Genomic DNA, 22,055 nt, shown 5'->3' with positions numbered 1-22,055 from the left:
GGCCAGAGCGCCGGGGGGAGGGCGGCGAGCCCAGCCGTGGCCCCGCTCAACCCGGCGGCTGGAGCGCCGCGCCGCCCCCCTCCAGGTGCCGCCCCAAGCACAAGCTTGGTGAGCTGGTGCATGGAGCCGGCCCTGCACATAGGCCAGAGCTGCCCTACTTAGAGCAGGGAGGAAAACAGTTTTCCCATCCCACAAGTATTTGAGAGTTCAAAATTCTCTTTCTCCCCTTCCCCCACCGTCCTCCCAATTGGGATGAAAATATATACAAACCAAAAAACTGTTGTTGTTTTAGGTCAATTAAAACATTTTGTTTCAATTTTGACCTTTTTTCCTTACGTTTTTCAGTCTAATTAGCTTACTTTTTGAAATGAAAAGTCATTTAGAATCACAAACCTGGAATTTCACATTTAGAAACTGTTAACATGTTTGGTTTTTTGGGTCAATTGTAAACATTTTTTCTCAACATTTTTTCGAGTCATGAAATTCGCTGAACCCAACCCTGTTTCACAGACAGTTTCAGTTTTGAGGAATTGGCATTTTTAAATGGAAAAAAAAACAAAAAACATTAGTCAAAAGATTCCCAACTAGCTCTAGTCCTTTTTTCCTGGCTGAAGACTTTCACCCATTGGCTCTTCCCCCGTGTTTTCTCTCAGATGTGTGCAGCTCAGTGAGCACATTTCAGAGAGACACATGAAAGTCAAAGAAACTTCACCCATTTACGCCAGCAGATTTACTGGCCCTCAATCTCCAGTGAACAAACTCTCTGAGACTCTGGAGAAGTCTGAACTAAGGCCCACCCCTCTCTGTTCATGGGACCTCCTGAGTTCTAGAATTAAATACATTTCGTAAGTGGTTATTTGCTTGGATTCTTTGAGCTAATAAGCACAAGATGTATTAAATTCATAAATTCCAAGGCCAGAAGGGACCGTTGTGCTCATGTAATCTGAGTTTCTGTATAACACAGGCTATAGAACTTCCCCAAAATAATTCCTAGAACACAGCTTTTAGAAAAACATCCAATCTTGATTTAAAAATGGTCAGTGATGGAGAATCCACCATGATCGTTGGTAAATTGTTCCAATGGTTAATTACTCTCACTGTTAAAAATGTGCATCTTATTTCCAGTCTGAATTTGTCTAGCTTCTACTTCCAGCCATTGGATCGTGTTATACCTTTCTCTGCTAGACTAAAGAGCCTATTATCAAATATTTGTTCCCTGTGTGGATCCTTACAGACTGTAATCAAGTCACCCTTTAACCTTCTCTTTGTTAAGCTAAATAGATTGAGCTCCTTGAGTTTGTCACTATAAAGCATGGTTTTTAATCCTTTAATCATTCTCGTGCTTCTTCTCTGAACCCTCTCAAGTTTCTCAGCACTCTGCTTGAATTGTGGACACCAGAACTGGACACCGAATTCCAGCAGCGGTTGCACCAGTGCCAAACACAAAGTAAAATAACCTCTCTAATTAAAATAATTTCTTTGGTTGCACAGATATGAAGATAAAACCCCACAGTCACAGTGTAATAGTGGCTTGTTAGTATCTTTTAGAGGTAATGGGGAAAAGTTTCAGGAGTGAGGAGCCTGAGTTCCATTTTCTAAAGTGACATAGGCATTGAACCATTGACTCTCAATGAGATTTATGCTCATCAGTTCCTAATTCACTTTAGAAAAGAGATCTTAGGCAACTAAGTCACTTAGGTGCTTTTGAAAACTTTCCCAATGCCTCTAGTAACATGAGCATCAAAATGAAAGCCAGGAAATGAAAGCCAAGTTTTAATCCCTGACACCCACTTACTGTGTATAATTATGTTACATTAGATCTGTAAAGTAAAAAAGCCAGAAATGGATGGCTGTAATAGACAGGATATAATTGTCTGCCCGCATCTCAGCACACATTTCAGATATGCAAACCTTGTGTTTTAGGTTTTGTTACATTGTCAATCACTTTGTCCCTTGCAGTCATGGCTACCTCGTTCTCACTTTGACTCAGTGTGCCTATAAGTTGTGGTTTCTCCCTTATGTAATATACTCTATACCGTGTTTGAAACTTGGTACGCTGTAAATAGTTTTCCTATGCAACAGTTGTCAAATACCTTGCCTTTTTGGCAGTCACTTGTGTTTACCCAACTACATACCTTTCTCCCTAACTCTGATCAAAATATCATATTCGGATACTTTACACTTTAATTGTTTTTTAACTAATAGATTTTTATTTTTAAACAAACCTTTAATACATTTGTAAACATACTAAAAGCAATTCATGCAGCCTTATATCCTTCGAGTGACCGAACTTAAAAACAAGGGGCCTTTGGAGTCAATGCAATTACACCAGGGATGAATTTGACCCATAAAGAACCAGAGAAACGCAGAGTCTAGGAAATAAAACTACTTTTTTATATATATACATGCTGGTAGCTGTCATAGTTTGGGAGCCACAGCTGTTTACAATTGCAGGTTTTCAATGGCAAGCCTCAGCCATCACTATAATTATTATTATTTTATCAAACACAATCCCAGGGAGTATTTTAGGCTGATAAAAGACTTCTAACTCTTTGTTTATTCATTGCTCCCTGTATAGTGCCCTCCACACCTGCTGAGTTAAAGTACTGTTCCTCCCCTCTTTAATACCTACTACACCAGGAAGCAAAGGTCTTTCATAGAGACACACTAGTGTCTGGATGAAGAAAACAGCAGATCTTTTGATCTAAATATAAATGAAGCAACATGAGGAACTTTAAACAATAGGCTTCTGGCAAAAATACCCAGACCTCAAAATATGGAGCACTTAAATATCAGCTATGCAGAAATAACACCATGATAATCCAGGAAAATATAGTCCTATCTCTATCTATAGAATAGCTATAGCAAGGGCAGCTTCAGTGCAAGTCAATGTATCTTATCCTTGTGCTGGCAGGACCTGCTCAAAGTGAAGGCAGCTATTTGAGTCTCCCTGAGTATTCATTCCCTGGCTTCTTTGCTAGTAGTCTCAGCTGCCAGTGCTGCCAATTGCAGGGATGTTTTTTGTGATAGGGACACTTCACCAGGCATTTGAAATAGGGTACCAAATTCTCATCAGATGGTCAATTTTTGGCCACTAACAACCTAAGCAAGAGTCAAGACAGTGAGTGACTTTCATTACCAGCTTGCACCTCTATCCACTGCACTGCACATTTGAAAGGGATTTCAAATAAACAACTTCAAAACTGCACATCTCTGGGGAAAGATCCATACCTGAGGTAATGTAATAGGTCTGATTTGTAGCTCCTGTATTACTGATAGAATGTACACATGAAACTACTCTGCCTAGTCAGCTAGTGCAATTAGGTACTATATTTTGTTATATAAATATCATCATGTGCCACCCTCAACTTCAATTACAATTGTACGTGGATGCAAAATTATGCCCAACATTGGAGGCTGAGTTGATGAGGCCCTTTACAAAAATCATTCCCTTTGGTGTAGAAGTTTGTTTAAACTTAGTGGTTTCATTATTAAATAATGACCAAAAAAGAGTTAGACTGAATTCTGTTGTCTATGGCTTTTCTATTCTGTTGTTTTAGATGTCTAAAATTAAGCAATAATTTTATATATGTGAAGAGTCATTGTTTAGCTGGTACTATCATTAGTTACTAGGGACAGGCAATTACAAATGAAGATGAAATATAGTACTCAGAGTAAAATATAGTAATTGTTTCTTTAGCTGTTATGCTGAAGTCGGAATTATGTAACATACATCTGGCTCACAAATCAGCAAATTGGCCTGTTTACAATATAGTTGGGATGAAAAAAAATCAGTGATTGGTTAACAATCCATAATAATGGAATTGTTGAAATGGTGAAATATGTCATTAGCAGCCTCTTTTAAAACAAATGTGGCTCATTAATTTATTAGCTTATTGATCCCAACAGTTTTAGCACCTTCCAAATATACTCTGCAGAGATATGTTAGCTTGGGCTAGATAAATATATCCTACTCAATTGCTACATCACAAAATACCAGGCCAGTTTTGAAAAGACACACAGTGGTCCTGAATATGCACAAAGAAGAGGGTCAGAAAAGGGCTTTTTTTTTTTTTTTTTTTTTTTTTTTTTTATTACATTGGTTTAAATTATAACAGCTGAGAAATGTGTTAGGTCATCTTGTCATTTCTTCTGCCAGTACAGGACTGTGGATTTCTCTAAAAAGTGTTACTGGTATCTATCACTTGCTTAGCTATGTTGTAGTTGAAGGAATTTTGTATAAATATAATAGAATGATGTTATCTGTGTGTGTAGATATTGATTTTTGAAATAAAAATATTGACAACTGCAAAGGATAATATCAGCACTTGTAATATGTGATAAAATGACATATGGTACTCTAGGCTGATTGTGTAGATTATGATCTGACACATTTTCAATATATTGTAATGAACTGGCTTGTGTTTATGTATACTACTGCCACCTACTGTACATAATCTGAAGAAAAACTGTATAACATAGGCCCTAACAGTTGATGCAGTTTTGACTTAACATCTCCTTTAGGTCAAGAGATAAGAGCCTAGAATATTTTAGAGAATGAAATTCTGACTAGTTCCCCAGTACCACCCAGAATTTCTGAACGGCCATTGTGCAGCATGGCAACAATCATGAAATCCTAGGTGGTTACTGATGTGTAGCAAATCATTCAGGTGCTCCAAAAAATATGGAAGGTTGCAGTTATGGAAAAATTAACACACCAATTATGTACCAAGCAAAATAGACAGGACAGATACTTAGATATTTGGTTACCTATTATTCAGTACTCAAAGTACATTCACCCACAAAAAAACGCAGAATACCTGTCCAATTTTTTAAAAAATATTTACATTTGATAGACATACCTGGTCTGTGTATATAGAGATTTCACTCAATTGAATAAAATCACTAGAAACAACATAGGTGGTGCAATGAGGCTCACTCTGAAATATGGTAGCACCCTGTTAAATAGAAAGATCTAATGACTGTATTAGTGTCTAATGTCTCTTTAAACAAAAAACCTAACTGTTGGAATGATTGTTTTGTTTGATATTTACATGGCAAGGATTTGTCAACTTATTAAAACTTCCTAAATAAATAGTTTTTAAAAATGAAAGGCAATGTTTGTTCTTAATTCCTGCAAGGATCTTCTCTTTCAGCCTCTCCTTTAATAACCTTAACAGCTATTTTTAAGTTATAATTTGTACTTCTATTTTTGCCAGGTAATTTTCTAAATGTGAGTATCAGTCTGACTCACTTGGTATTCTCATAAAAGCATTTTTTCACTAAATGAAACGCTGTTTCTCCTGGTTCCAGAGTTCTAATAGAATTAATTAATCTGTACATGGATTTATTAAACTTGTAATTAGTTTCTTACAGGTACTGTGGTTCACTTACATTTCTGATTATGACACTTTCTTGTGTGTCTTTTGAACGTCTGTGACTCCTTAATTGCTTGGCTAAACAGGTAGGGCCAAGAGCCCAGTCATGCCTTCATTATGCATCCAAAACTCTCATTGACTTCATTAAGAGATCTGAGTGCACAAGGAATGCAGGATTAGGCTTCAAATAAAGAAGCTTTCTTCCAAATACTTGAAGGGTGAATACTCCAGAAGGAAAGGAATTGTCTCTGGTGCTCCAGTTATAATACTAATTTTTGTCCAATATTTTGTAAAAGAAAAGAGTTTGAATATCAGGAAAAAAAAAATCCAAGCAGTGAAGTCTTCCAAGGGAAGTGGAACAGGGCCAGAGCTGGGAATAGAACCCAGAAGCCCTGGCTATGAATCACCTGGTCTAACTATTAGAACACACTCCTAAGCTTGAGGCAGCAAACATTAAAGGTTTATCAAAAACAAATTTATCAGGTTGATAAAGTGTTTAGTTGGAGTTGTTAATGTGTGGCACATAGCTGTTATATGCCAAATTCTTCATGTAAATGCTACAAGAGAGATTAATGTTGTACTACAGTAAGTGATATTAAAGATCCCATTTATTTGAAAATTATGTTTATGCTAGATTTCCATAAGCTTTCACGTGAAATCCTTGTTGTCATATGTACATGCTTCTGTGGCTTCAAACAGAAGAAAAAAATACGCAAATTCAAAACAAACAAACAAACATTCTTTTCCTGTGGATCCATTCACCTCTCGAGAGATGTTCTCTCAGTGATTGCAGTGAGGATCTTGATTATACCACTTAGATCTGCGTGACATCTATTTGGTCTAGGCTGCTCTGTTTTGTGAAAATTCAATTATGTCTCTCTTACATGTCTATTTTTTGTATTTCTTTTCCATTAAACTGGATTCCTTTAGTATTTCTGCAGATATTGGTTTCAGATGAATGTCTAAATAAATTCAGCTGGTGGGTGTTCCTTTTTGGACTTGGACAGTCAATATGTTTTCTTACTGGTTTGTTTACAGTATCTCATATAGGATTCATGACCTTGCATGTTTCCACAGTGCCTTTCCATTTTAGAGCAAATTCCTTCCCCATGCTTCTGAACAGTTTAAGATTTTTATTTTTTTACGTGCAACCATATCTCTTCCAGTTATGGCTATTCAGAGGCAACAGCCATCTTAGTAATTATGTGGCTGCTGTAATTAGTAAAATGTTAGTATCACAAATAACTCTTGCCTTAGAGCCGTTAGGAGTACAGAAAATAATCAGAAAAGTATTTAATGTGTTTGTGCACTCAGTGTAATTTGCTATTTCATAATATATTATACATGGAAATTTCACTTCGGGGATGGCTATTATGGAACAATAACTGGGCTGCAACAACTAGAGCACTTGCAGCTCTGCATGCTCCTAACATCTGTCTAGCCTTTGTTCCAGCTGGTCCTAAGGCATGGCTCTAGCTCAGGACTGTGACTTGTTCCAGCGGCTGGGACTGTTAATGCAACATCCGTTTCTGCAACCAGAGGAAGAGGGCATGAGATGTAGTGGAGGGCATTTTAGCAGTGGTTAGTCACTTTGAGAAGGCAGCAATGTGCCTAGGTGAAGAGATCATGGAGGCATGGTGAAGTGGAGACAGTTGATGGAGGTTTTGATAGCTGTGGATTCTCCCTATATGCTGACCAGTATTTCTGGAGCAGGACCACAGGCACAGAGTGGGGGCACTACATCATCATGCAGACCTGGGATGACCAGCAGTGGGTCTTCCACCTTAGGAAGCAAACCTACATGGAGGTGTGTAAGGAGCTTGCCCTGACTCTCCAGCACCAGGACATGCAGAGGGAGGCCAGACCAGTCCAGAAGTGGATTGCTATTGCCATCTGGAACATGGCTATACCAGGCTGCTACAGGTCCATAGCTAACCAGTTTAGTGATGGCAAGTCAAGTGTTGCTGTGGTGGTAGAGATCTGTGAGGTAAGTACTGCTGTGACTTACCCATAGGTGGTGAACATTGCTAATGTCCCCAAAATAATAGCTGGTTTTGAGAGAGTGGGATTGCCAAACTGCGCTGTTGATGGCACACACGTGCCATTGTCTGTCCTCACACATGGTGCACGTGAATATGTCAACCAGAGACGATACTACTCATTATGATTAACCACAGAGGCAGGTTCATTAATCCTGGGCTGCACCAGCAGCGTGCATGATAGCAGGGCATTCTGGAGATCTGGTTTGTTTATTTGGACAAGAAGGGACTTCGTTCCTTCCCAATAATATGGATATCAACAGGTGTCTGTGCCCACTGTTAATTTAGAGGACCTGCCTATCCTCAACTGCCCTGGATCATGAAGCTGTACCCTGATTTAAGAGCACCTGGCAGAAGAAGGTTTGTTTAAACACTGAGCAGTTGTAGAACGGTGGTGGAATGCGCATTTATCAGACTGAAGGCAAGATTACACTGCCTAAAAATGCGTTTGGATGCCAGTGTGCTCAACGCCATTGGTGTTATTAGGGGGTGCTGCACAGTGCACAACATATGCAAGGATAAGGGGGGAGAGCTTTTTTCAGAAGAGGGTTGAAGACAGTGCTGCTTTACAGGCTCAATACAGGCAACCAGAAAGTGTGCCTCTAATGAGAGCTTGTCCAGGAGAGTAAGGGAAGTAAGGGATGCCCTGTGTGTCCACATCTTTGCTTTGCACGGGGAAATGTGATTATGTAGAGTAATGTGATTTTCCTGTACTATACATGTCCATTTATTTGTTACTTAGATTGTGAGTTCTTTGAGGTTGGGATCATCTTTTTGTTCTGATTGTACAGCGTCTAACACAATGGGGTCTTGGTCCGTGACTAGGGCTTTTAGATGCTATGGTACTACTATTACTAATATTATGAAAGTCTAATAAAAGCTTTAGTTTAAACTTCCTGCCTCACTCTTGTTGCACTGGGGTAGAGTGAACAAGGTACATCTGCCCATGCACACGTCCTTTCCAGAAATGCAGTAGTTGGCTCATTCCCCACCCTACTCTGGAACTGTCCATTGGCTGCACAACATGGTAGCATGGAGGAGAGCCAGTTGTTGATAGCTGGACCAAGGCAATCCATGCTGGAGGCTGGCCATCAGGCTAAACAGCTACTTGAACAGTTCCCTTTGTTACTGTTGGCCCTGCTCTCTCATCATCCTGTTGTGGTCAAAGTACTCAGACACCATTCTGTCCCTGTCCTGCTACACCATTTCCGTTTGCACTTCTAGGTGCTGGTCTAACCTGTGGCCAAAGTCCTTCTGCATGTCCCTGACCTTTTTAATTCAAGGCCTCAAGAGGCCTGGGTGGTTATCTTGGTCCAGCAGAGGTCATAGCCCTGCAAAGGCAATGAAAGAGCATATCTTTTTGTCCAAACTTTTTGTCACAACAAGGCCACAAGTTGCACCTTCTGTCTTCTTGGTTTGCCTTTCATCCATCTCTCTGCATTTGCCTGCTCAGAAGCAGCTGCATCCCAGGTCACCAGTTCACCAAGACAACGGTAAATACTCCATATTTTATTTTTAAAAATTCAAAAAAATTGGATGGGGGAGGGGTAGCGGGCACAGACTAGGGACCCCGTCCAGTGATGGTATTAACATTATTTCAGGCAGTGGTGACATTAAAATATGTTTATTTGTTGGAGATTCTAAACAGGAAGAGGGAACCATTTTTCCAGACCATCCATCTATGGCAGAGACAGTTCATCATCTGGTGACTGTTCAGCAAATTGATGAATGGAAACAGCTAATAAGCTGGTAGGTAGGGGGGAAATTGTGTGCACCATTATCAGTTTCTCCTGTATGAACAGTTCTTGAGCATAATCTGCAAGGAATGGATGAAAATTTGGGCGAGCTCACAGACAGGATGCTGAAGTAGGATGCAGAAGGTTGCTTGCAACAGATGTGATTTTCAACCCGCCGGACAGGATACCAAGTACTGGCAGTACGGAGAGGTATTTTAAAGTACTCTGCACTTAATACATCCACAAGTCATACAGTGAGATTTATAATCTAGTGGGGCTTCCTCTGGCAATACTTTAATGCTAGTACCAGTGTAAGAAAGTTCAGTGTGTGTGTCGTTCTAGATATGCTTATGCTGTATGTATCCCTGTGTCTGCAGTCATTGCTGAGCTTGTAATCCCAGCTTTGAATGCATGCAACAGTGCATGCTAGAATAAATCAGTAGTTGAATGTTTGATGTTTTTCCTCTTTGGAATCCATCTTGGATCACACATGTCCAGGTGGGGGGACGGGAAAAAGGGGGGCTAAGGAAATGACATGGCTTTTGCCCTCCAGTGAAGCAAAGGCTTCCCCACAGCATGTAATATCCTCCATAACAATAGTTGCATTGGTCATAATAACCTGGCAAACTCCTCCCACTTGCACTTTAATTTCCTCCCATCAATCAGTTGTGGCTCTGATATCGCTTCCTTTCGATTTCATTCTCCAGCCCCTTCCCCTAACAGGCCAGTCAGCTCCAAGCAGAGGATGTCCTCCAGTCCCCCTGCCTGTGTGGTCTTCTCCAGTGCTGGGTTCTGTTCCAGCTGCTCTGGTCTCTCTGTTGGCAGGGTCTGTTCCAGCTCTGCAGTTCCTCTGCCCCATTTCAAGAATAACTCAATTTGGTCTTCAAGAGCCCATCCAGAACAATACCAAGCTCTGAGCAGGGCCGAGCACCCACTTAATATCTTTGTAGTAGGGGCAGGTTGATGATGGGTTTTTCTAGACTTGCCATTGGCGTCTCTTGTCTTGAGGTCGCAATCTTCACTTTTTTTCCTCTCCCTGAACTCAATTGCTATCTTAATCCCCTCCTTTGCCAGTCTCTTGGAGATGTTATTGTACAGGTGATTTTGGGTACATCTCTCCAGAACCTTGTTGTGAACCTTTGGCCAGCTAGCAATGTGCTGGGATGAGGATCTCCTAGATGGTATTTCTGTTCAAGTGCTTTGTAGAAATGAAGGGGGTCACATAGTGTGTGGGGTTTAAACGTCAACTATATATATATAACTGATATATGACTTCAGGTGCAGAGTAAGTGAGTAGGTAGAAGGACAGGAAAATACAGCCCATAGGGAACTGTGGAATGGTACTCGAGGACTATCAGAACCAGAGTTCTGTAACCCAAGTTTCAGCCTGCTTTTACATTGCAAAATGCACAAGTTAGAGACCATGTTAAAGTGGGATCTGGACTCTAACCTATTCCCCCAGCAGGATGAACAAGCCCAGGTTGAAAGTATATATAAACTTGGGTCTAAGGGTTTTGTGTGTGGACGGCAGGGGAGGGAAGGGGAGGTTTGGGATAAAACTCAGATAAGAGCCCGAGTTAACTCAGCAGTGAAAGCATACCCCTGCATGTGCAATTTCATGTCACTTCTAAAAGCCATACATATACTTTACATTTGTTTTCCGAGGATTATTGGTCTAGTGCTTGATGGTAATTGAACAGTTTGTGTCTTGTATTTTAGAGGTATGTACAGGAACACTAATTAGATCAGATAAGCTATTTCCTTTCTGCAGTATTGGCTACAATAGCTCAGGTCAATCATTTATTATCCAACCTCTTTAATGCTTAGTTTTTGAAGTGATACTCTTAATGTTTAAATAGAGAGATGCCATACCCTTGACTTGATTATATTTCCTAGTTATATTTGTTCTTCAGTCATTGAATATTTTTCTTTGTAGAATAGTATTGATCTGGTCTAGGTTAGTCTCTCTATTACCTCCAATTATTATTTAAACAATGGTTAAGGGTCTGACTTTTATGCCAGTTTTCTGGTTCAATATTGATATACATTGTGTTCTAAATAATCTCTTTTTAAATGGATGGATATCGAGCTGCCTCCACCAAACTTCCTCGGTCAAATTTGTTTTTGACATAATGCACCTAAACATCATAATACATATTTAAAAAAAAATTGGTAACCATCTTTAAGTGTCTTAAAAATGTGATTAAATAAAACCTGATAAACTGAGCAAGACAGACACCGCACAGCATGCCAGTAACTCAGCAAGACCATTAGGTTATTTGTAGACATCAAGACTTCAATTTATATGAGTGGAGGTGTTAAGAAAAACCTGTATGCCCTTAAATACTAATAATGCTGACCAATAATAAGTATATTAAAATAAAATCAAAGTATACATTTACAAAGCAAGCAGCCATAACCAGTGTTGTGTACAGTACAATTTATTGGTGGTCATGCTTAGATTTTCATTATTATGGATTCCTTATATTATAATAGTGTCTAAGGGCTTGTCTACACTGCCACGCTAAATCAGCACTGCTGCGATTGAAGCAGCAGTGTCAATTTAGCGGGTCTGGTGAAGACACGATAAGTTGATGTCAGAGCGCTCATCCGTCAACTTCAGTACAACACCTCCCCAAGAGGTGGAAGCTAAGTTGGCAGAAGAACGTCTCCCACTGACATAGCACAGTGTAGACACCATGTTAGGTCAATGGAAGCCATGTTTTATTTATGGTAGCACCTAGCAATCCCAGCTGAGATTGGACCCACATTGTAGTAGGGACTGTACAAACTCATACTAAGAGTTGAAATTCCAAATAATTCTGCAGATTACATTATTTCTGACATCCTTTTATCACTAAGACAGGTAAATTAGTACAAATTGGATTTCTTTAACTCTAGTTTGTTTTAAGATTCTGTATAGTCATGCTGTGAATCCAGGAGTCCATGAACTAAAAATGAAGTGATCATTTTTTCTCTGCAAACAGATATGGTATTACATCGCTGTCACTTTTTCTGCCTTTCTGTGTATTTGTCATATCTAGCAGCACTGCAAATAGTAAGTGTCTTTCCTTATCAGATATGTATTGCTCCTAAGGATATGCTGATATCTGATTAGAACTCAAATTCTGCCGTTGGCATGAGCTTTAGTATATATTCATTATTAACCCACAGAATCCAGTAATATTGTGGGGTCACTGAGCTAAAGGCATTTTACCTGTCAAGACCTTAGTTCAGAGTTTCATGTTTATTCTGAAACAGGTGATGGTACGTCACTGACACCTAAAACATAGTAGGTAGCTACGTGCATTACATTTAACTGTATATCTAACAATTTTAAACTTGTACACACGTTGCTTCCTCAACCCTTGTTTGCAGTGTATAAAACCATAATCTCCCAAGTTGGGCCTGTTATTGCACACTATATGCTGTCGATTATGTTGTGTGTAGTTTCATTGGACATATGTAGCAGTGCAGTGATAAAGGCCTGATGCTACCCCAAGCAAACTAAGGGTCCAATCTTGCAAGCCTTAGTGATGAGAGAGAAGCGTTTGATTGCAGATTCTGGCCTTAAAACTACATATCAAATGTGTCTGCCAGCACTTGTATTTGCATTGCTTAGTTTATTTTGGTTTAAGTCCCCCAGAGCCTATGCCAGGCTATAGGCACTTCACATTACTTAAAAGAGTTCACTAAAAAGTCTAAAAACTACAAATGCTTAATGGGCTGTCCAGGGATAACAGTAGAAACTGGTCCCCCATTCCCAAGCCAGAAATCCATACCAAAATTCCACCATACCCTCAACCACCTTTACCTCAAATGTCTATGAAAAATTATATAGGCTTTACTCAAAGGCTAACAAATAAGAATTCTGGAAGACCAATGAGGTTAGCAGATTCAAGGTCTTGGAAAAGGGCCTGCCAGGAGCCCTATCTCTATGCCCTTGCCTGTAGCTGCTACCTTCTGGATATCCAGAAGCATCCCAGGATGCAACAAACTCCACGATGACAAACCTTTGCCAGCTACCTATTGTCCACTCCAAAACGTCATATAGACATTGAATAACTCATGCCACTGCACCAGCTAAGCCAGATTTGATAGAGATGTAGAGTTGGAGATGCTGGATGAGATTAGATTTAGCAGGGGAAACACAAAACTCTGATCAAACTTTGTGAAGCAGAGAGGAATCAGTTTTCAACTATTTTGCTTTGAAATACATGCATTTGTTATATTTAAGTCTCCTTACACATGGGGATGAACAAACTGGCCAGATGACAACTGAACTGAAATCAAGCCCTATTTGCAATTCAAATAACTCAATTAATTTTTCCCCCTTCATATTTTTCTTACTTTTTATTTTGCCTCACTGCTAGCTTCAGCCAGGACCTGAAGACAAACTGATGAAGTCTCTTGAGAACCTTTCAGTTCATCTTCTGCTGCAATATCTTCATCAGAGCAAGTAAGATATTTTCTCTCCACCCACTGTTTTGAGTAGAAGGAATGGTTGATGCAAAACAAGACTAGTACCCTCCCTGACCCCTGTGCAAGCACAGGAATTACACTTGAGTCTCCAACATGACAACACAAACAATTACCATTAGGCTCGGAGGCTGACTCCATTTGTCTCTTTTCTGTAAGATTTCTGTATGACAGCAGCTTGTTTTTTACTTGGCATCTGTTTTCTACTATTGATAGAAATGTGCTATGTTATCAGCAAAATCACCGAGCAAGTGGCATTTTCTGTACCTCTACATTTGTTGTTCAACTGCACTTGTCAGATCACACTTGTGCTGCTAGGCTAATTCCTTTGCTAAAAACAAGGAGGGAGAAAATACTGCCTGCCTCCCTCTTCTCTCATCTCAACGGCCTAATTCTTTGTCTTCTGGAAGGAAATCTATTGCCTGCAATAGCGCCACTGTAAGCCAGGAAAGCTTTTCTGAGATGTCTAACGCGCACCTGATGTCAGAGAAACTCCTTGTGAATGCAATCAAAGGAAGTGTTGATCATTTATTAAGTTCAGAGTAACTTGTATGTGTCCCTGCATTGTTGGTGCAAGAGAAAATTGAGGAAGATGTGTATTTTAAAATACTGTATTTCTCTTGGTAAACATAAAACATCGTTTGAGCAATCAAAGTGGATATTTTTGAAAAACAACTATATTTGCCATTTGCAGCTTTGTGTCTCCTCGGGAATCATGTGATGGGGTGTTTAAAGTGCATGGCACTGTTGCAATCATTAGGAAATCATGTTCTAAATCTAATTTTTAAATCAGGATTTTTATTCTGCTTTGCATAGCAATGTATGCAGATCGCTATGTAACGTCTTGAACCTAGTAATGTAGGGGTCTTTTACACCAGTCATTGTCTTAGTAAATCCCAGACAGTTGGGTTCAAATAACCTTACAATCTCACTTAAACCTTCAGTTCTGAGTTAACCTGTTTATGACTCGCAAATATTCCAGAGTGAAGGCACCTGTTATGCTGCTGGACATAACAACTTCACTGCTTTCAATGGAGTAGTAATGGCCAACACCAGCACAGTAGGTATAGTGGAGGACTGGCAGTGCGGGAGCCCTTAACCCTTGAAATACTGACATTGTCTAGACTTCCAGACTAATTAATAACTTAGGAGAATTAAACCTTTGGAGACTGTACTCTGCTGTGCCCAGATATTGAACACAAGTTTCATAAAATCAGCTGCTGTGTAAAGACTGATATCTAAATACAACCAGATAAAATAAGAATGGATTTCCTGCTTGGAATCTGAATTTATTTGCTTTTGTAGTTTGGTCAGACTCATAAGATACACTTTTAAATGCTGTGTGTGAGGATTTCACTGATTGATGCCCACTGAAGCCTATGCGAGCTACACAGCTATCGCCTGGGCTGTGGAATAGATTCAGGCAAATTATATAATTGCCTTCATTTTTCAAAGATAGTGTTAGAAGTAAAACAATAGCAAAATGTTTTTCTTTTGCTAATTTAATCCCTAAACTACCAGTGTGGTCTCAGATTGGCGACCAGATGTACTCTTTCTTTCAGCCATCCATTTAAACAGTTCATGTCCCTGGCTGCCAAAGCAGGTGTTTGTGTTTCAGTTTGAAATTCTGCTAATTCTGAGTGTCACGCTTATGGTCACTTTCAGGCAGTGCCGATCTATTTTCTTCTCTGCAAGGGATGTCCCCTTTTAATAAGGTTTCAAGGAAGGAGCAATCACAATAAAAAGTTCATAAGGTTCTCACCTCAGGGCCCTGGTTCAGAGGTCTCAACTTGAAGTCCACAAGGCAAAGCCTCTGGTTAGGCTGGTCTCCTAGAGCTTGAGCAGAAAAACTGCCAACACCAACTGTAGCCTTCATGGCTTTTACTTCCCTTTCTCTTGCTCAGCTTCCTGTCCAAATAGCCCAGCCCTTCAGTGGAGCTGGGGCCTCTTGATTATGCTCCCAGGCTGTCCTGGCCCTTAAAGAGGTAGTATACCTTTTCACAAGGATGTTATTTAGGACACTGATGCCCTGGAAGACGTGGGACTCTAGGGGAACCTGGCTAGAAGACTGAGTATCCCACTAAGAGATGGATGACACCACCACAAAAGAGTGCTGCAGGATAGTGAGTGACGACACCACCATGAGGGCTGCCCTTGGACTATAAAACCATTCCAGTAGTGCTAAAGAAAAAAGGCCATATTCTGTTGTTCTTAATCTAGCAAGACTGCTATTGAAATCAGAAGGACGTTTGCTAGATGAAGGACTGAAGAAACTAGCCTAAAACCTTTAATAGCTTTTTAGCATTGTATGTACATTTTCTATGCCTCTTTTCTCTCCTTTATGTATGTTAGTGAACTTAAAACAACCAAGTACAATTACTGGTAGAATGGTCAGGAATTTTCAGTTAAAACATTTTTGTCAAGTGCTGGTTCGTCAAACCTGAAACTTATCCCACAAAAGGGGCAGTTCTGGTTAAACTTTTTCTGGAAGGCTTCTCGTGTCCGGGGTGGAATTTCTGCAGTGAGAGAGAGAAGAGAGTGCATGCTTCTGTTGGAGCTGTTCCACTTCATATCAATAATTTAATATTCATTGTGCCAGAAGGAGCAGCGCTGACTCTATAGCCCAATGGTTATGGCACCCACCTGGGATATGGGAGACTCGGGTTTGATTACCTGCTTTGAATCAGGCAGATAAGGGACTTGAACCTAGTGCTGCAATGTCTCCTACATCCCAGGTAAGTGCCTGGGCTACTGGTTATTCGGTAGTGGGTGGCACTCTCTGTTTGTCATGAAAAACATTGACAACTTTCAGGTTCATCCCAAAGCAAAACGGGGCACTCTTTGAAATCTTAAAATTGTGTTTCTCACCCAGCTCTAAGTACTAGCTTCTCCTTTTCAATCGGGGTGTCGTTTATTTCTGCCTTTTTCTTTAGGAAGCTTAAAGCAAATGCAGTTGGCAGCTTTTCCTGAATAACAGTAAGGAAGTGCACATTCCTTTGGAAAATATATCTGTGTGTCATACAACTGACTGGCTAAATCCTAACATTTTAAAACTAGTTGGTTGGTGACCCCTGTGTTTTACCTGCTTAAAAACTGCTCTTCCAAATGCCAGGGAATGTTCTTGTCTGTCAATTACCCTAAGGGCTTATTGGCTGTTGATAAGCTTTTTGGCAAAATTCATCCCAAATCTATCTCCATAAATCGCTGTCGATTTGCTACACATTGTAGAGGTGCATTTAATCTATTTCCTGTCTTATCTGACTCTGTACTCAACCTATTTTGTTCTGCTTATATCTAATATAGACACTCTGTTAGTCTCACGCTAGACATCTTAAAATTCAGCTCTCTGCAAAACCTGGAAGGTCATTCACTGTGTTCAGGGTCCCTAACCCAAATGTAAACATCAAGCATTATAACTGCATCAGTTTTGAACCCTTCAAAGAGCAGTGCCATGTAACAATAAATATTGATATTAGGATAGCACTTAGTTTGCAACCAGGTCATGGCCCTGTCGTACTAGGAACTGTACAGAAAGATAGTCCCCACCCCAAAAAGTTGACAATCTTAGTTTAACACCAGATGCAATGGAGGGTGAAGCAAACAAACGGGGACGGGGGAGAGAAGATGGCACACTTAGCTTTATATAGTGCTTTTGAAGTAAGGCAAGGATCATTATCCCTAGCTTTCAGATGGAGAAGCTAGGACACAGGGTGGTGCCGTGAGTTGCTCAAGGTCACACAGCAGACTAGCAGGTCAGCGTCGTCAGATAAGTGGCAAAGGAGTGTATAGAACCCATTTTTCCTGATGCCCTATTGTGAACACTATCCATTGCACCAGGCTGCCTATCTCGCCACATATAAGGTCTTTGAAATACCTCAAGAGCAGAAGAGCAAATGGCATTCAAATTGTATATCCAATTGCATTCACTTCAATTTATAACCTCTAAATGGTATATTAAAAGTCACTAGCTTGGAGCTTGACTCATCTAATTATACATGCTAAAATGCATGTCCTACATCTAGTGCTGAGAATATTTTTGCTTCTGAGAGCTTAGCTGCCACTTCTTCAACAATTTTTATTGGATAATGTTCACATTTTATGGCTTTAGTTAAATCATGTGGATAAATACATATACCTACTTCATCCGTTTTTTCAATTACAACCATAGAATTTAAACAGTCTGTAGATTGTTCTACCCATACAATCAATCCCATTTTTTCTTTGATAAACTTTTGGGGGCATGGACTGTGGCTACATTTGTGTTTTGTATAGTGACTAGCAAAATGGAGACCCAGTCTTGATGGGGACCTCTGGAAACTACTGAAATATAAATATTAAATATAATGCCAATTTTCTATATGGTAACGTCCAGATTTGAAAGTGTTTTTAGGATAAAGGGAATTTTTCTTGATGGATAGACGAGTGGAATTACTGATAAGTCTATCCAATGTGGTACTTTCCTTCCAGACAGCCTAGCCCAGAGAGGTTATCTGAGAGTTCTCGTGTAAGGCCTGAGGCCTTAGAGAGTAAAGAGCTCTGTGTTGTCATCATCTGTTGGTGAAATGAGACAAGAGCAGACAAGAGCTGCTTAAGAATTGCAGATGTACAGGGGCTCCATTGCGGAGGGAGCGCTCTCTTGGCATCTGTTGGAGAGCAAAGGAAATTGACTAAATAGGCCCCACTCATATGTTAGTTATGTGACAGTTTGGGTATTTTGGTTACGGCACAGTTCAGTTCTGAAGTTGGGTGCAATAAAATGCTATTAACCTTGTTGGGAAAAACAAGGACATCAACTATGCATAAGGTCACCTGGACTGTGACTGCTGTCAGGCACAGCTGGGTGAGGGAGCTTTAGACAGCGCTGAGGGCAAGTGGGTAAAGAATCCTTTCTTCTGGAGACTGGAGTTGTTTTGTAGCATCAGTGATGATATGAAGGGCAGAGTTGATCATTGAGACCAAATTGCCATAGTGATGACTGGAGCCCAATGCTGCCATACTGTGTTTGGCAGATGCAATAATTAGGACATTGGTAGATGTCCATAAGGTTGCAGTGCTAGTGCCCCATGAGTTGCTGGCAAGCCTGCAGAGGAGGACAACTCTTGACTGGATTTTAACATGTCTTCTCAATGTGGCGTTGAAAGGACAGAGAGTGGTCAAGCTTTATCCCCAAAGAAGTACAGTATGGTTCAAGAACAACTGGCTCATTGTTCAGAAGGATCTACAGCTGTCGTTGAGCTAACTGGTTGGCAATATGGAAACAAGATGACTGTCATCAGTGCATTTAGTTTAAGTCACTACTCTGTAAAGTATTTGATCAAGGTGTCAAGGTCAGATGACAAGCAAGACCACAGTTCCTTCTGGTTACTGCTAAGCAGATGTCACGAGGGTACATGAGCTTATTGGCTGAGGTGAGCAGCTGTGTGTGTGTGTGTGTGTGTGTGTGTGTTAAATAGCACAGGTGATACATCTGCATTCTCTATTGGGAAAGTTAGTATATGATACTAGTATTTAAGACAAGTTTCTTGCTCTTGGATTGTGTTATGTCCTTATTATAAAACTGTTTTGCCATAGGTTCATGCAGTTTCCTTAATTACAACCTCACATGTGTTCTGGTATCCAGGTCAAGTAATACATCTTTGCCATGAATGTTCAGTCATATTTACCAATTTGAAGCAGTTTGCGCTGTAGTCACTGCACCTTCAAAAAGCTCTGATTCATTGTTTGCTGTTCTCCAAAAATGTGGACATACTTGGCTTTTAACTATGAAACATGTCTATGAAAATGACTTTTTTACATTGCATTTATTGACAAGTGGTGAAAGATACATAGCGTGTTAGAAGTGTGCAAATAAGAATGCTAATACAACCCACTGGTCAGTGCATTTGTGTCCTCCTCTGCATCTGATCCACAGGGGATGTGGTTCTGCTGCGCTCAGCTCCAGAACCTAACGATTTCTCTGAGGCTGTAGAATTTCATGAATTCAGCTTCAGGGGTCCTCAGTTCAATCCACAAGATGGTGGCTAATATCTGTATTAAGTTTCTAGGCATGCTCAGTGTGAACTAGGGTCTAAATTTGCTGAAGCAACATAGGCCCAGATCCTCAGAGATATTTAGGAATCTAACACCCATTGAAAGGAAATACCTAAATACCTTTGAGGATCTGGGCCCTAGTGATTTTGGGTGCCCATGTGAAGCACCTTAAAGAGTCCTGACTTTTGGAAAGTGCTGAGTATCCACCTTCTCTGAATCAGATCTGTGGAAGTTGAGCACTCAAAAATGGAGGTATCCAAAAATACTAGTGACTTTAGGCCTAGAAAATTCCAGAACCCTGTACAGTCTTCTCTCCAAACAACCTGCCTCTTATCTGCTGCCTAGCCATCACAGCTATTGCCTTAAAACCTGGTGCAAGGTACAAACTTGAAGCCAGTTTTTATGTTTTAGATACAAACTCCTGAAAATAAGTGTTTAAAGTGAAATGTTAAAGTAGTCCCTTAATTATAGCGACACATGTTCTAGTGAGAGCTTCAGTGAACTCTCCTAACTAGCAGGAATAGAATCATAAATCTTAAGAACGCTGTGCTTCATGTCAGCGATTTCTCTACAGTGAGGTAGTGTAAGATTCCTATGTGGATTTGGAGTGTGGTTTGACACATTTCAAAACTCCTAACTAGTTCTTGTAACACACCCACTTGACATGGATGATAAAATTGATGGTAAAATCAAACTTTAAAAAGCTTATCATTTTACACCTTTTAATAATCGGAAGAAATGAAACTCGTCTTTTCTTTTCACTATCACCTGTATCTTTGCTCTAAAATTTGTTGTTTTTTCTTGCTACAAAACTATTCAGATAAAAAGGCAACACTTTCTATGTCAAGATTTTTCATAGCTGTGATACTAATTGACGAAGTCATAATAAAGATTGATGTAGACTGGCAGTGCTGGGTTGAAGAAGTGTGAACTAGTTTGAAACTAGAATCAATCTACCATAAGCTTTAAAATCCTATTACTGAAAATAACTTGATGTGTAAATTAGCCATACAGGTATAACATTTTCTCATTACCATGTGTTACCCACTCCTCTTTCACAAATTATATGAAAAGACCTATTACTGTAGCACTTTTATTACTGAAGTGTTTGACAGATATTAACTAAAACCAACAATGATATATGTATTATTATCCCCATTTTACAGACTGGAATCTCTGTATGTGAGTTTCAAATGACTTGTACAAGTTGCACCAAGTAAGTAGCAATGTTGGAACTAGAACTCTAGCCCCTATTCCCATTCTCTGTCTAATACAGGGATCGGCAACCTTTGGCACACAGCCCATCAGGGAAAGCCCCTGGCAGGCCGAGACGGTTTGTTTACTTGCACCATCTGTGGGTTCGGCCGATCGCAGCTCCCACTGGCCGCAGTTCACCACTCCAGGCCAATGGGGGCTGCAGGAAGCGGTGGCTAGCACATCCCTCGGCCCATGCTGCTTCCTACAGCCCCCTTTGGCCTGGAACGGCGAACCGCGGCCAGTGGGAGCTGCGATCGGCCGAATCTGCGGATGCTGCAGGTAAACAAACCATCCCAGCCCACCAGCAGATTTCCCTGACAGACCGCGTGCCAAAGGTTGCCGATCCCTGGTCTAAAAGATCAAGTGCAAAAAAAGGAAGGATGATCCAGGGGTTAGGATGTTATCTTGGAACTCAGAAGATCTGGATTAGATTCCCTGCTCTCCCATAGACTTCCTGTCTGACCTTGGGCAAGTCACTTGGTCTGTCTGTGCCTCAGTTCCCCATCTATAAAATGGGGATAGTAGTACGTCCCCATCTCACAGGAATGTTGTGAAGATAAATACACAAAATTATGAGGCACGCAGATACTGCTATACTGGGGCCATGCAAATACCTTGTGATGGTTCGTGGGATACCCCCTGCCTCCAGTGTGCTTGTGATAACTGGGTGTTAGCTCCCTAACACTACCAGCCACTGAAGCACTCTCCTCCAGGCACCCATCCCATATCATCCAGTCCCAGCTTCTGGCAGTTGGAGGTTTATGGACACCCCAGAGCATGGGGTAACATCCCTGACCATCTTGAATAATAGTCCAAGAATTATTTAATTAGTTTTGGAACCCAGTTATACTTTTGGCCTTCATAACACCCCACGGCAGTGAGTTGCACAGATTGAATGTGCGTTGTGTGAAGAAGTACTTACTTTTGTTTTAAACCTGCTGCCCTATTGATTTCACTGGGTAGCCCCTAGTTCCTGTATTATGTGAAGAGGCAAATAACACTTCCTTATTCAATTTTTTCCATACCATTCATGATTTTATAGACCTCTATCATATCCCCCCACCCCCCAGTAATCACCTCTTTTCCAAGCTGAACAGTCTTTCTAAGCTCTCCTCATATGGAAACTATTCCATACG

The sequence above is a fragment of the Terrapene carolina genome, unplaced genomic scaffold (genome assembly GCF_002925995.2).
Source record: "Terrapene carolina triunguis isolate 2854851 unplaced genomic scaffold, T_m_triunguis-2.0 Scaffold62, whole genome shotgun sequence".
Classification (NCBI taxonomy): domain Eukaryota; kingdom Metazoa; phylum Chordata; order Testudines; family Emydidae; genus Terrapene; species Terrapene triunguis.
The sequence above is the reverse complement of the archived record's forward strand: the minus strand, read 5'-3'. Positions refer to the sequence as shown.